This window comes from Schistocerca serialis, chromosome 4, assembly GCF_023864345.2.
Source record: "Schistocerca serialis cubense isolate TAMUIC-IGC-003099 chromosome 4, iqSchSeri2.2, whole genome shotgun sequence".
Classification (NCBI taxonomy): domain Eukaryota; kingdom Metazoa; phylum Arthropoda; class Insecta; order Orthoptera; family Acrididae; genus Schistocerca; species Schistocerca serialis.
The window spans coordinates 553191403-553204717 of NC_064641.1; the positions used below are offsets into that span (position 1 = coordinate 553191403).

Sequence of the window (13315 nt, forward strand, 5' to 3'; positions counted from 1 at the left end):
TAGAATCAAATGCAGTAATAAGTAAATCATTTCCCATTAATGTAAGTAATTATCTGTCAAGATTTATGACACCAGCTTGACAAATGAACAATAGTACAGTAGCCGTCAAAAATTAGTGGTTGACTAAATTCACGAAATGATAAAAATATGGATGTAATGAAATATTTTGTGTAGGTAGGGGCAAGCCACATAGAATAGGAACTTAATTCAGTGGAACAAGACAATAAAAAAAACAGTGAGGATAAAAACAGTCAGAAGGAAATATCACAATAATTATTATTACGATAAAACTGATGCTGTTATCCACTGCTTTATACAGAGTGATTAAATAAAGTATATAATTTCCTTACATGGGATATCATTGGTCAAAAATAGAAAAAAGAAACATATTTGAATCTTCAGAGAAATTCGATACTTTCTGAGATACGGGTCATTTTACTTCTGCGATGATAGACAGGACTCAATGACGCTCATTGCTCATTTCTTATTGTTCGTGTTCTTCTGTCCACTTAGCCAGCTGACTGTGACGCTGGCTCAGACAGGATTTATAATTGTATCACACAGCAGCGTTCACACGTCTCATTTCGAGGTTTCGCTCACATCTGAACAGGAGTGGATAGTAAGCAACGTACACTGTAAAACAGAGTACCATTCTCGTGCGAGGAAACTAGGAGGTATGACATAGCATAGCCAACGGCGTTAATCGGCTAGCATGACTAACGTAATCAGAATAATATCGTCAACGCAAGATCCCGTCAGCAAGAAATGCTCAGAACCTTATTCCAGCGATTTGTAGGCACTGGATTATTTGCAACGAGAACAAATAATCATGGGATACCTCGCACATTTCTCATGCAGGGTATGGTGGACTGAGATGAGTACTGCGATGAGTAGAAAACGATACAGTAACGAATGAGCAAATAAGTAGAGCTGTGGACAAGTTTTACGAGAAACATACAGTTTATGACAGAATATGTTGAATACAAATAACACTGCTTATTTCTTGTGTGTGTTTGTGGTGTGGGGGAGGGACGCGGTGGTACATTCGTCTAGTTTGATATGACCAGCTACGACTTTCCCCTGTGCTACCACTTCATCGTAGAGAATAACTCGAACCCAACGCCTTTAATTAGTTCCAATCTTTATTCCAGTATTTCCAGCTACGATTTTGCCCTTTACAACTCCTTTAGTACCATGAAATTAAGTCCCTGATGTCTTAGCATAGATCCCTTCATCCTGTTCCTTCTTCTTCGCCGCTTATCAGTCTACAAAATTTTCAATTTCCTACTGTAGCATCACATCTCAAGCCCTTGCATTGTCGTCTTTTTTCGGATTTCTCACAGACCATGATTAACTTACTCACAAATCTGTGCTCCAGACGTACACTTGCAGAAATTTCTTCCTCAAACTGAGGTTGATTTGTGATATGAGAGGATGCCTTTTCGCCAGGAAATCTCTTTTTACCTTTTATGTCGCCTTTCGTTCGTATACCATGTTCCATTTTACTTCCAAGGTAGCAGACTTCCTTCAATTTAAAATGTATACTTTCGTTACTGAAATCGAAGTATAATGTGGCTACTCTTGTGTGTGTGTGCACTTTTTTTGCTTTTAAAAGTCAATTTTTTATGGTTTATTTGTGTAAAGGATCTTTATATCTGTTCATATGATGTAACCTGACTAAAATGCAATGTGATTGAAAGAATCTGCTACATGTAAACTGTAATTTTTATCACAGAAATTCCCGAGTCTTTATCCCAAAAGATGTTCTGATGTTTCTTCTACTCTGAAGATGCGTTCTGCTACTCATTTGTATAATCTGCGCCGTCGATCTTTTCTTGACGTTATTCGCAGGTAAATGATTACATGATATAACTGGCCTACAATTACTTTCTTGGGTTATCATTTGTTATTTCTATTTTGTTGTACAGCACGAACAGTTGCCATATATTAGCCCTTATTGTACTATATTCTTTCAATCCATTCTTCTCACAGCTTAGTATCCCTACGCCGCAAGTCATGCGTTTCAGCGACTGCACGACAAGGGTTCACTTGATTTGCCGATGATTCCAATAATCCTCCAAACAGCTTTCTTTCATGTTTTTATATAAAATTGACACTGAATTGAAGGTGAATTTTAATTATTAATTTACGTACACAAATTTCGGGTTGTTTTTACGAGTTACAGACGAGGAATGACATCAAAGGTATTAGAAGATATGATCACCTCACAACATCGTTTACTTCGTGGTCCCTGATTTTAATGTAGTGTTCATCGTTAAAATCACTGTCGCTACTCCACACTACTCTCGTATCTAGTTTCAATCTATATTCTGTGCCAATTACACTGTTAATTCCTTTCAAGGGCTTTTGTAATTGTTGCTGACTTTCACTGAGGTCAGCAAATATAATCAGGAAATTTTATCCTTATAATAAAAATTCCTTGTGGCCCAATGACCCGGTGCACAGTCTTTTAATTGGACGCTACTTCGGCTAGTCTGTGCCCCTAACGTACCCCAGTAATACTGTCGCAGAAAGGGGACGTAGAGTTTAATGGGGAGTCACAACCCTGAGAGTTGAATGCTAGGGTACATGCGGACTAAAATTCCATGGGCCGATTGACATTAGTTCCCGCGATCTTTCGGTTTCCAGCTAGACCTTAAATGGTATGCTTCCGCAGTGAATTTTCATTCAATTTCTGAATATTTGTTTTGTTGCTTTTTCGAATAACGAAACGAACATTACTGAAGAAAGACTCTCTTACACTCTTTATTATTCGAGCAATTCGTTCTTGGTTTTCCACTCGTATTGCTCTATCGTTACTGTTTCGTGTATAATACTCGCATATTATCTGTCTTTGCGTATAGCTTACACCAATTTTTCTCGGGATTTGGAACATAGTGCATCATTCCACATTGTCGAACGCCTTTTCTAGTTCAGCAAATCCTGTGGAAATGACTTCACTTTTGTTTTATTTAGCGTGAAGTGGAATGTCAGAAGTGTGTGGTGCCTTTCGATTTCCTTAAGCCAAACTCAACATCTAACATGTCCTCAACTTTTCTTCCCCTTCTTGTGTGTATTATTATCGTTATCAACTTGAATGCGTGATCTGTTGGGCGATAATGCTCGCACTGAACTACAATAATAACCGCAATAACTATTATAAGAGGTTCCAAGTCATATAGTGGCGTTTTCGATGTAGTTCTTACAACCAGTGAACAAGAGAGCCAGCCAGCCGTGAAGGTGTTAAGCTTGTGGCGCGCTCGCGTGCTGGGGTGCCCCTGGCTGGTAGGCCGTCCCGCAGGGCGCACCACGCACCAGGGAGCCGTTGCCGCCGCCGCTGCCTCTGCCGCCACCGCCACCGCCGGCGCGTGCTTGGCGACCGGCGCGGCACATGCCTGCAGGCTGCGGCCGCCGCCAAGTAATTGAGCATTCTCGTGATTATCGGCGCGCATAACTCGCGTGCCAAGTCCTAAGGGCGCACCTCGCGCACGCCCACGCACCACCGGCCGGGCCTGCTGTCGCCGCACGTAGCACGCGTGGTCCCAGCAACCGGGTCGCCCCTGTCGCTCGCCGCGTCTTTCCCCTCGAGGACCTGCTCTCCTCCCTTAGATCCTCCAGCGCTACATTCACTGGTTACCGATACACATACTTACAAGGGCGGCAGCGGAACTGCAGCACAACAATTAGTAATACGCACAAAACAGTTATGAAACGAGTGTTTAATCTCTGCCGTTTTTTGTAGTCGGTTCTATCTGTTCATGTGGTGGAGATTTAAATGTGCAACGGTTGTTCCCAAATGCTCTTTCACGGTAAATCTAACTTCAATGATGATTTTTTTTTATTATTATTCAGCCAAGAGCCCTTAGCTCTTTATACTCCTGGTGTCCTTTTGGACCATATTCTACCTATTGCGCTGTGCCCAAGGCCTCCTATTGGTTCACCTCGTCATCTTCCCCGATTGTCTTTCATACATCTTTTTTCAGTTTGCATTTTGTTGTAGAAATAATAAACAGACGACCAGTTGCAAAATACAAGATCTATTAAAATCTCTTTACCGTGCGTGTATAAAAACGTCTTCTTCAGAAGGATGTACTGACATCCTAAAAAAAGCTAACAGTTGAAAACGTGTCCCTTCCTACATGTTCCTTCTACCACTACCATCATCTCTCACCATCCCCCTTTGACTTCCCTCCCTTTATCCCCATTCCTCTCCCTTTTCCCGTCCCCCCTTGCCCACCGTGGTTCTTTTTGCTATTAGCTGGCTATTTAGCCGGCCGGAGTGACCGAGCGGTTCTAGGCGCTACAGTCTGGAACCGCGCGACCGCTTCAGTCGCAGGTTCGAATCCTGCCTCTGGCATGGATGTGTGTGCTGTCCTTAGGTTAGTTAGGTTTAAGTAGTTCTAAGTTCTAGGGAACTGATGACCTCAGAAGCTAAGTCCCATACTGCTCAGAGCCATTTGAACCATTTTATTCGCGGTTTCCGTAAATTCCATTTAGAGCAATGACTATTTGGATGGTAACTTATTGTCGGTTGCCATTTTATTAATGCTAAATATGATCTGGTTTTTAATGTCATAATTTTAACTTTAACTTTTAAGCAAGTTTAGCACGATGATTTTCATTTACAATCTAATACCCTCCTTGCGGATACTATTAGTGTCCTCTTTTGTCAGGGATTTCTTTAGCCCGAGCGCTGCGCATGCAACGCTGGTACACTAGCTGTACATTGATGATGAAACACCAAACGATAACCACCATTTTGTGCATGTTTTAATTATTGTGGAGATGAAATTTTGTTTTTCACTGATGCGTATCGGCTATATTTTAACGTAACTCTGCCACAGCATGTAACCCAGTAAGTCTGAATATTTTTTGTATTCGTAACGAGAGTTCACTATACTAGTGTATATTATATACATCTTAACATATTTTTCATTGTTAATTTGTTTAGTTTCTCAATATTTCCTTCTGCAGAAGACGTTTTTGCAAAAGTTGTAGCCGTGGTAAAGGGGTTTTAATAAACCTTCAATTTTGCAACTGATTGGCTGTTTATTATTTCTACAAGAAGATTTCATCCCACAGTTGCTGCTACAGCCATGTACGAAAATTTTAATATTAGTTGATATTGTTCTAAAAAAATTTTATTCATTCTTAGATATAGATAATTTACTTTTTTGTATAATTATTATTTTAGTCACTTCCCAGTTCACGCTAATCGATGAACCCACAGAAATACCTCCTTCTTTGGTTATCCTACAGAAGACGCAGTGCTGCATAGCTTATGTATCATAACATTGCGTAAATATAATCAGAATTTCTTTTATCATTTGGTGAATGTAACATATTCGTTAGGAGCACAGGGAGCATTGCTTGCGCCTTTCGTTTAGGATTTTGTTTTGGAGACATAGGCTGCTTACATACTAATTTTCCATTCACCTGTGTTTGTTTTTCACTTTACTTGATATCAAATTCATATCCCGATACAGCTTCATCTTTATGCACTCACCGTTTCTGCAGCTTGAGGAGAATGTATTTCTATAGAAAACATTTTAGCTGCGTTTTGCATTCTGACGAAGGGAAACTCAAAGAGATTGGTCCTCTGTTTTCGGTGAATAGGAGTCTCTGTGACATGTATTTTATAATTTTACCGATTTTCCAGACTTTGTGGCAGATTGGCAGGCTCGTTTTCTAATATATTCATAAGTTATCCACAAGACTCTGCATTTGTGTTTTAATTTCTTATTCATTGAAGAAATCGTAGTTCAGTATCTAGCTTTTGGGATTCTTAACATGTCTCTGCTGGGGAAAAGTGAAAAATAGGGAAACGGGATGATGTTAGATGAGACACATAGCTTTAAACTTCGGACAATAGAGTAAATGGAAACGTAAGAAAATATTATATGTAGAAATCATTATATATTCAAGAAACTGTAGTGTCTGAACGACATACAGAATTTTGGGGGTTGTTCAGGGATATTTTCTGAGTCTTTTGGTGTAAAAAGACCAGTGGTGTCAAATGTCTCGTTATACATTTTGTTTCATTTCTTACAACCATTTATCTTTGTTTCTCTGTTGCACTAAAAATATTGGCATAACAGTAGGCTGTAAGTGTAGGCGGTATGTGCTGTATGCCTTGGAGACAAACGTTTCAGTTCACTCACGGTACTTGCTGCAGATAACTGTACCTGTCGTCTTCAAGCATGCATTCAGTACTGATGGGGTTCCGTCTGCACCTTGTTCATCTGGCATTATTTGTTGTAGTGTCGATAAGTTACTCATGAAAAGTTGACCAGTACGCACATCATTTATGAGTTCATTGAATGTAATGCAATAGAATACCGGCACAAAAATGCTGTCCTGAGTTTCTCCCGCAGCGGTAGCAGCCACATCACATTGTTTTTCCATATTAGAATTGTTGCGTTATTGTTTGTTATCTGTTGTGTATTTTAGTGATAGAATTCCACCAGGTTTTTCACTGTTATTATTTACAAAGAAATAAAAATAATTCCATTAACAAACCAAAGAAATCGTCTTTACGTTGTTACTATATAGTGAGATACGGGACATTATAGTTTCATTCTATCAAAATATTAAGAAAAAGTCTATGAACAGCTTGCGAATCTTTATGCATATTTTTCGGGGATACCCAACATAATATTTAAATCGATCCCAGCAAGGTGAATTATTTAGTGTTCTGAAGTAAGTAATATTGTTGACGTAAGACACAACACTGATATGGAAAACTCGTAAAAGACATAAAAGTAGTAAATATGGTCTAAATAGAAGGCCATGTAATATGAAATACATAGAGTAAAATGCATACTGATTTTAAATATGAAGGGACACTACTATTAGTGTCTACATAAGATTAATTAACCCCAACATATTACAAAGTTACATAATGCTCATATACGAAAGTCTGTAGAAAACATACAGTCATTACATGAATACAGTTCCACTAGTATGGTTTGTAGCAAAAATAACACTAAATATAGAGGGAATAATGTGTCACACTGTGGAATGAGGCAGCGATTTGGTAAATATGGGTTTTCGCATTATGATCCAAGCAAGAGTCTGAAATGTCCTTTCGATGTGTCTGTGAATCGAAATTGTAATCGAAATTAACTGATAGCGTATTTAATTTTCTTTTCCTGCTGTTAGTTCTTCCCCTTCTTTCATTCAAAAATATATCTGCCTTCTTTAACATTCTTCACAATCACGAATCAGATGTGCAAATTTTCTTACATTGAATGTGACAACAAAGAAACAGGCTGTGACATGAAGTAACCCAGCAGAGTAAACATCTGCATAGTGTGGGTAAGAAACAGACATTTACTGGAATTATGTGGCCAGGCCCAAGTATACGAAGTATAGGATTACAGTTACACCAGCAAGAGAACACAATATATAGTTAAAACGGGACACCAGTACCATATTAATGCACACAACAAAAAACATTATGAAGTATATAGTGAAACAATTTTGAAGTATTTATAACACAGATTAACAAACATTTATGTATGAGAATATTTTAAGATTAAGAAAGCAAGACGAGTCTATTACATATAAAACAGTTGAAATAGCGCATACAAGTACTCGTAACTTGGCCACCTGGAAATCGACAGTTACCTAGCAACACAAAGAACGTTATTGCCACTGAGGTTGGTATTCATAACGTGTTTTTATGTCACTGACTGAGATTTCATTGAGTAACTGTTGTGGCGGTATTCCCGTGGTAGAATGAGGCACTTCATTCACAACTTTTTCAAATTCAACCACGTAATCTACTCCCATACGACGCTTTTTAGAACTGAACTTATAGCTTTGTCTCCCGTACACGAATGCATTATACATTTGACCATTTTTGCCAGCGGCTTCCGACGTAAGCTGGCTGTCAAGGCTCTGTTTATTGATATCTTGACGATATTGAACTTTTGTACAGGACTTTATAGTGCCTTACTCCTATGCAGCTGTTGTATAATGACTTTTTCACCTTCAAATATTCTGTCCACGAAAACTTCACCTCTCGCTCTGTTATGTGTGCTGCAAACCTAGTCTCGATTCAAGAACCCTTGAACAAATTCTTCATATGTTTTACTTTGTTACTTATCCTTGTTCCTAGGATTTTGCGTCTCCTTCTAACCAAATGGCCACGATTTTAATTTTTTGCTGTTCAGTCGTGTTTTCAGGAACTATGCCCCAAAGTGTCTAATGAAGGCTACTGGGTGTACTATTCCGTCAGTAGAGAAATGATGAAATTTGTACACGTTAGCGTAATTTGCTGCATCGCTCACATCAACCAGACCTTCCTTCCTATCTTGTTGACAACAAATTTCTAATTTTTGATTAACTTCATTTTCTATTTTGTCTTGCATCTCGGGAAGTACTTTCTGCTCTATTTCCTTAAATGTACTCTGAACCGCTCTTGTGTTGCCTTTACAAGAGGATTCTACACATGAAATGTTACAACTGAGTGATATCTGGTTATAACCTCACTTTGCTCTTGTCTTACATTACTAATGTCATTATTGTTGTTTGTATTACACCATTTTGATCCTTCAAATACTTATTTAACCTTCTGATTCCATGGACAACTTCTTGATTTATTTCTGACTTACAAACTTCAAATTTTTTACCCTTTCATTTACTTCCTCATCTGTTTTCTTGCTACCTCCCTCGGTTTTAGCTTCAAGATTTGTATCCTTTTGTTCCAAAGCATTTAACTTACCGTTAATTTGAGCTGTTGATACCCAGATTTCTTTTAACGCCTTACCTATTTTATTAGTTAATTCCTTGTTTACTTTCTCTATTTTATTTTCTGTTTTTCTTGATTCCCACAAAATTAATTTTAGCATATACCTTGTATACTAATCATCCTGAGCTGCCAAAATATCAGCTGACGATGTACCATGATTAACTTTCTTTTCCCGGGACATGTTTTTAATGTTAATGTTCAGATTACAAATCTGAAGAAACTATATGCAAGCGCAACATTTACACTACTATTCTTCCATGGCGTACTGCCGCTGATTCTCGTAGTGGTTGGCTGCATCCCTGGAGGCATCTCCGCTATCATTGCATGCTGAAGTGACCCTCCTAACGCGCCGTGTAGTGTTAACTACGAATGCCGCTGCCTGCTGCAATTTGAAATTTGTGGTAAGGTCTTATGGGACCAAACTGCTGAGGTCATCGGTCCCTAAGAGTGCGCACTACTTAATCTAACTTAAACCAACTTACGCGAAGGACAACACACCCACCCATGCCCTAGGGAGGACTGGAACCTCCGACGAGGGAAGCCTCGCGAAGCGCTACCTGCTGACGCCGCACCACTTGTCTGTACCTGCCTAACGCAGCTTTGCACGCTGTGATGATTAATAACGTAATCCCAAGGACCGAACACTCTACTTTAACTTCTATTCTCGTTGCACTTCCGCACTTCCAATTCCTCAGTTACTGATACTGTTTTCACTGTAATCGGAAAATTTGGTTTTACTGCACCAGGTATTACACTTCAGCTAAAGTACAAATAGGTTCAAACACAGTTCACAGCCTATTTACAACAGTTATCATGCAGTTCTCTGGTCATTAACTGTTCACAAGAATCACAGTCCTTACACGGTTCGCTGGTCGGCTACAGTTCACCATTCTCATAAATGAAATCTAGCCTCATAATTACAAAGTAATTAGACTGCAACTATTATTCCCGCCAGGAATGATACGTTCGGTAAGTTTACAAAACCCAAAGAGTGAGAGGGGGAGAGGGAGATATATATACTGCATATGATAAACCCATTCCCTCAAAATATTTCTTTCTTTCACACCTCCTCTGTGTTACCACAGATGAAATGCCATTGATCTCATTTGTACTAAGATTGCAGTACTCGCGAGTTGCTTAGTTGCTTCCACAGCCCTGTGTGGAATGCATAAGTTTTAATAAATATTCTCCTACCTACAGTCTTCTACAGTTGTCCCCTGCGCAGAAAACAGCACCTAGATCGTAAGACTCTCATCGAGAAACTCTTATTTCAGAAATAATTAAATTTCCAATCAGTTTGTTTGTATGCGATGCCACTCGCTTTTTACTGGCAGAACACGAGAAACTGCACAATTACATTCCACTTTACAGTCACAAATAATTTCCATTCTTCAACAAAATAATGAACTGCGTATTTCCATATTAACTATCACACTGTTCTCAACTATATGTCCAAATAACCATACATTGCAAATAAAGTTTTAACCTGATGGCGACCGCGGCAGACAACATGTCTGTCCTCCGATACTGCCGAACCAGCTGATTCAAAAACCAGAAATTCCAAATTAAGTCGTATCTACGATCACGGCAGATAACATGTCTGTCCTCCGACATTGCCTTAACAGCTCTAATCTTACAGCTGAACCACTTCGCTCGCCATTCAAGTTTGGCGCATTCCGATGATCACCGATGTGCTTCGTCTGTCTTCTCGTTTAACAGTTGTTTACTATTCTTCTGGTTATTAATACTTGTCAAATAATGGGATAATAGCAAGCTTTTGAGAGATGCTTTAATTTGAAATGCAAGCAAATACGCTGTTAAGTTTGTCTAATATTAATAACAGAAGATTGTCATTTTGGCGTGCAACTACTGAACGCAGCGGCCAATTGCTGAAAAGTACCACAATTTAGGCGGTCTTCCTCACTATATCCGTACTAGCGAACTATCTATCATCGGTACCTCACACCACATTACGTCATATTGCCACTACTGCCTTCCAGCTGCTCTAAGAGGAGCTTTTTGTACCTGAATGTGATGGCTGCAAAGCCAGAAATATTAAATATTCACAGTGTATAGTGAGTACGTATGGATAACGCTGAAAACCCTTTTAAGAAGCTAGGCTAAATATCTTCCGGCAGCAAAAACGTGCAGGCCACTGTGGTCGAGTGGTTCTAGATGCTTCAGTCTGGAACCCCGCTGCTGCTACGGTCGCAGGTTCGAATCCTGCCTCGGGCTTGGGTGTGTGTGGTGTCCTTAGGTTAGTTAGGTTTAAGTAGTTTTAAGTCTAAAGGACTGATGACCTCAGATGTTAAGTCCCACAGTGATTGGAGCCATTTTTGGAGTTACAACGTGTCCCACTTGTTTATAACAAATGTCACACTATATTACTACATGTGATTTCCTTTGTTTATTAGTTATGAACATTGTAGAGTACGGGGTCAAGCGACTTGTTCTAACAGAAAGACAGTTATTACTATTTACAAATCATATCATTCACTCGCAATCTAAATGTACTACCAGACTCTCCCTTCATTCGTGCATCAGTTGGGAATCACCTGCACTCGTGTGGACGCCCTTCGACATACGCAAGCGTGTTCGTTTCTGAAGCGGTTTGATAGCAAACACGTCGTCTTCCGTCGACTTCGTAAGGCCAGTAACCGGCCTCTGCAACCCATATCGCCGACGCAAGCTTTGCGCGATGGTGCTCGATTTGAAGGCAGTCGTTCGAATGCTAGTGAGTAAATGAAATCTTCATAGTCAGTGTAAAGCAACCAGGGGAGAGATAGATCCGTGAAATTCCTGTGGTGAATCCCAAACTTTGCAGTGACTCGTACGGTAATCGCACGTGGCTCTATTGACGGTGATACGTGCACTGACTGGGACACAGAGTTCAGAGGAGTATGATATGTAGGATATCTGCCATCTCATCGTTTGACGCTTTCCAATCCTTTATCAACAATATAAACACTATTTACACACTAATTTCAATCCTGTCACTTAGTGAGCGATAAAGGGATGCCTTTCCGAATAGGCTGCTGGAGAATTCAGCAGATAGTTTCCCAGCCCACAGGTTCACACTGTTTTGTCTTTTGAAATATCTCTGAGATGAACTTTCCCTTGTCAGGTTGAAGCATTCACATCTCCCTACTTCTTCTTTCACTGAAACATAGTATAAGTCCCTTGCCTATGAGATACTTATGAATTAACTGACTGTAGCTGCACAAGGTGTTTCGATTTTTAGCAGATCTTCACTTGAATCCTGTCGAACTGATAAGGAAGCTCACAAACCACGGAGCACAGGAAGTGCGACATCAATTGTGATCATCACTGTACCCTATACGGAAGACCCGTGTGTAACTTAACATATTACATCACACATTAGATTCTAAAGTTTCTGATTTTAGTGCGATGCCTGGCTGTACCGTCATTGCTGGAAGAACAATTTACAGTCTGCGCTCCTTATTTTTCAAAATATGTGTGCATTGATGGTTGTGTAATCGAGCATTATTGGTTTTCCTAAAGAGGCAACAATCACAAGTGGCTTAAATAAAATATCTTTTTACATTTGAGATGGGTGCTACTTACAATGACACGCAAATAATATTGTGGAAAGTTAAAAAACATTATATTTAGTTTCTTCAACACAGGCTCTCTGGAAGTAAATCTTTGAGCATCTATTTAAGTTACGTCGTGATACTCAATTTTGAATTTCATTGTCTCCGAAGTAACTAGATCCAGTACCAACGGTAGAACAAACTTTCATATTTAGAATGTGGTCGGGAAATTGGCAGATCCGATGGCTTGGATGGGTTGCCAAACCTGTCAACAGTGGCTCACAAATTGAGCATTCTAATGAGTTAGATGATTACTTAAAGATATGTACCTTAAATATGCTCCCCAAATAGAAGGTTACAACTTTCTACTTACTATGTGCGAAGTCTAGACCGTAAACTTTCCTGTATTAAACAGTAAAGTTTCATGAATTCCATTAATTTGATCTCTCACTATTTAATAGACTCTCGAATTTAGTTATTACTCGTACATGCTTCGTCACTTTCTTATCAATTTTTTAAAATATATTTTGAAAAGAGTTTTTTTGTTTTCCATGTAACATTCGTGAGACCAGTGTTTCATTTACCTATTTTGACCATTGTTAGTGCCGATTGCATAGTATTACCAATACAAGAGTTTCAAATCTTACCGTTTCCTAAATCTAGAGCACTTTCTTGTTTCAGTAATACCTGCCATTAATATGTTTATCGTAGCGAAAGACAAAGAACTACTGTTTTTTGGGAAAATGCTACTTATATTAGCACTCAGGTACATCCTCATACGTAGTAGCTTCTCAAACCTATCAGTGGTGATAACGTAAGTCGTTAAAACTGCACTTTTAGTGTCATAGGCTCCATCATCAGATTCGTTTAATAATATTTTTCATAAATTGCATAGCAAATATAGCCTTCGTTAATCTTTCCAAACCAAACAGAAAAGATAAGGAAGACTGGGAACAACAAACTCAACTCGTACACCAATTCGAGCAAACTAAAAGATAAAGTCACA

At 39.2% G+C, this 13315-nt stretch overlaps 1 protein-coding gene across 1 annotated transcript in view; it reads left to right on the forward strand.

Annotated features, from left to right (window-relative positions):
• Nucleotides 1-13315, forward strand: part of LOC126474605 (LIM domain only protein 3-like) — a 1048859-nt gene that overhangs the window by 318728 nt on the left and 716816 nt on the right. The gene's annotated exons all lie outside the window — the stretch shown is intronic.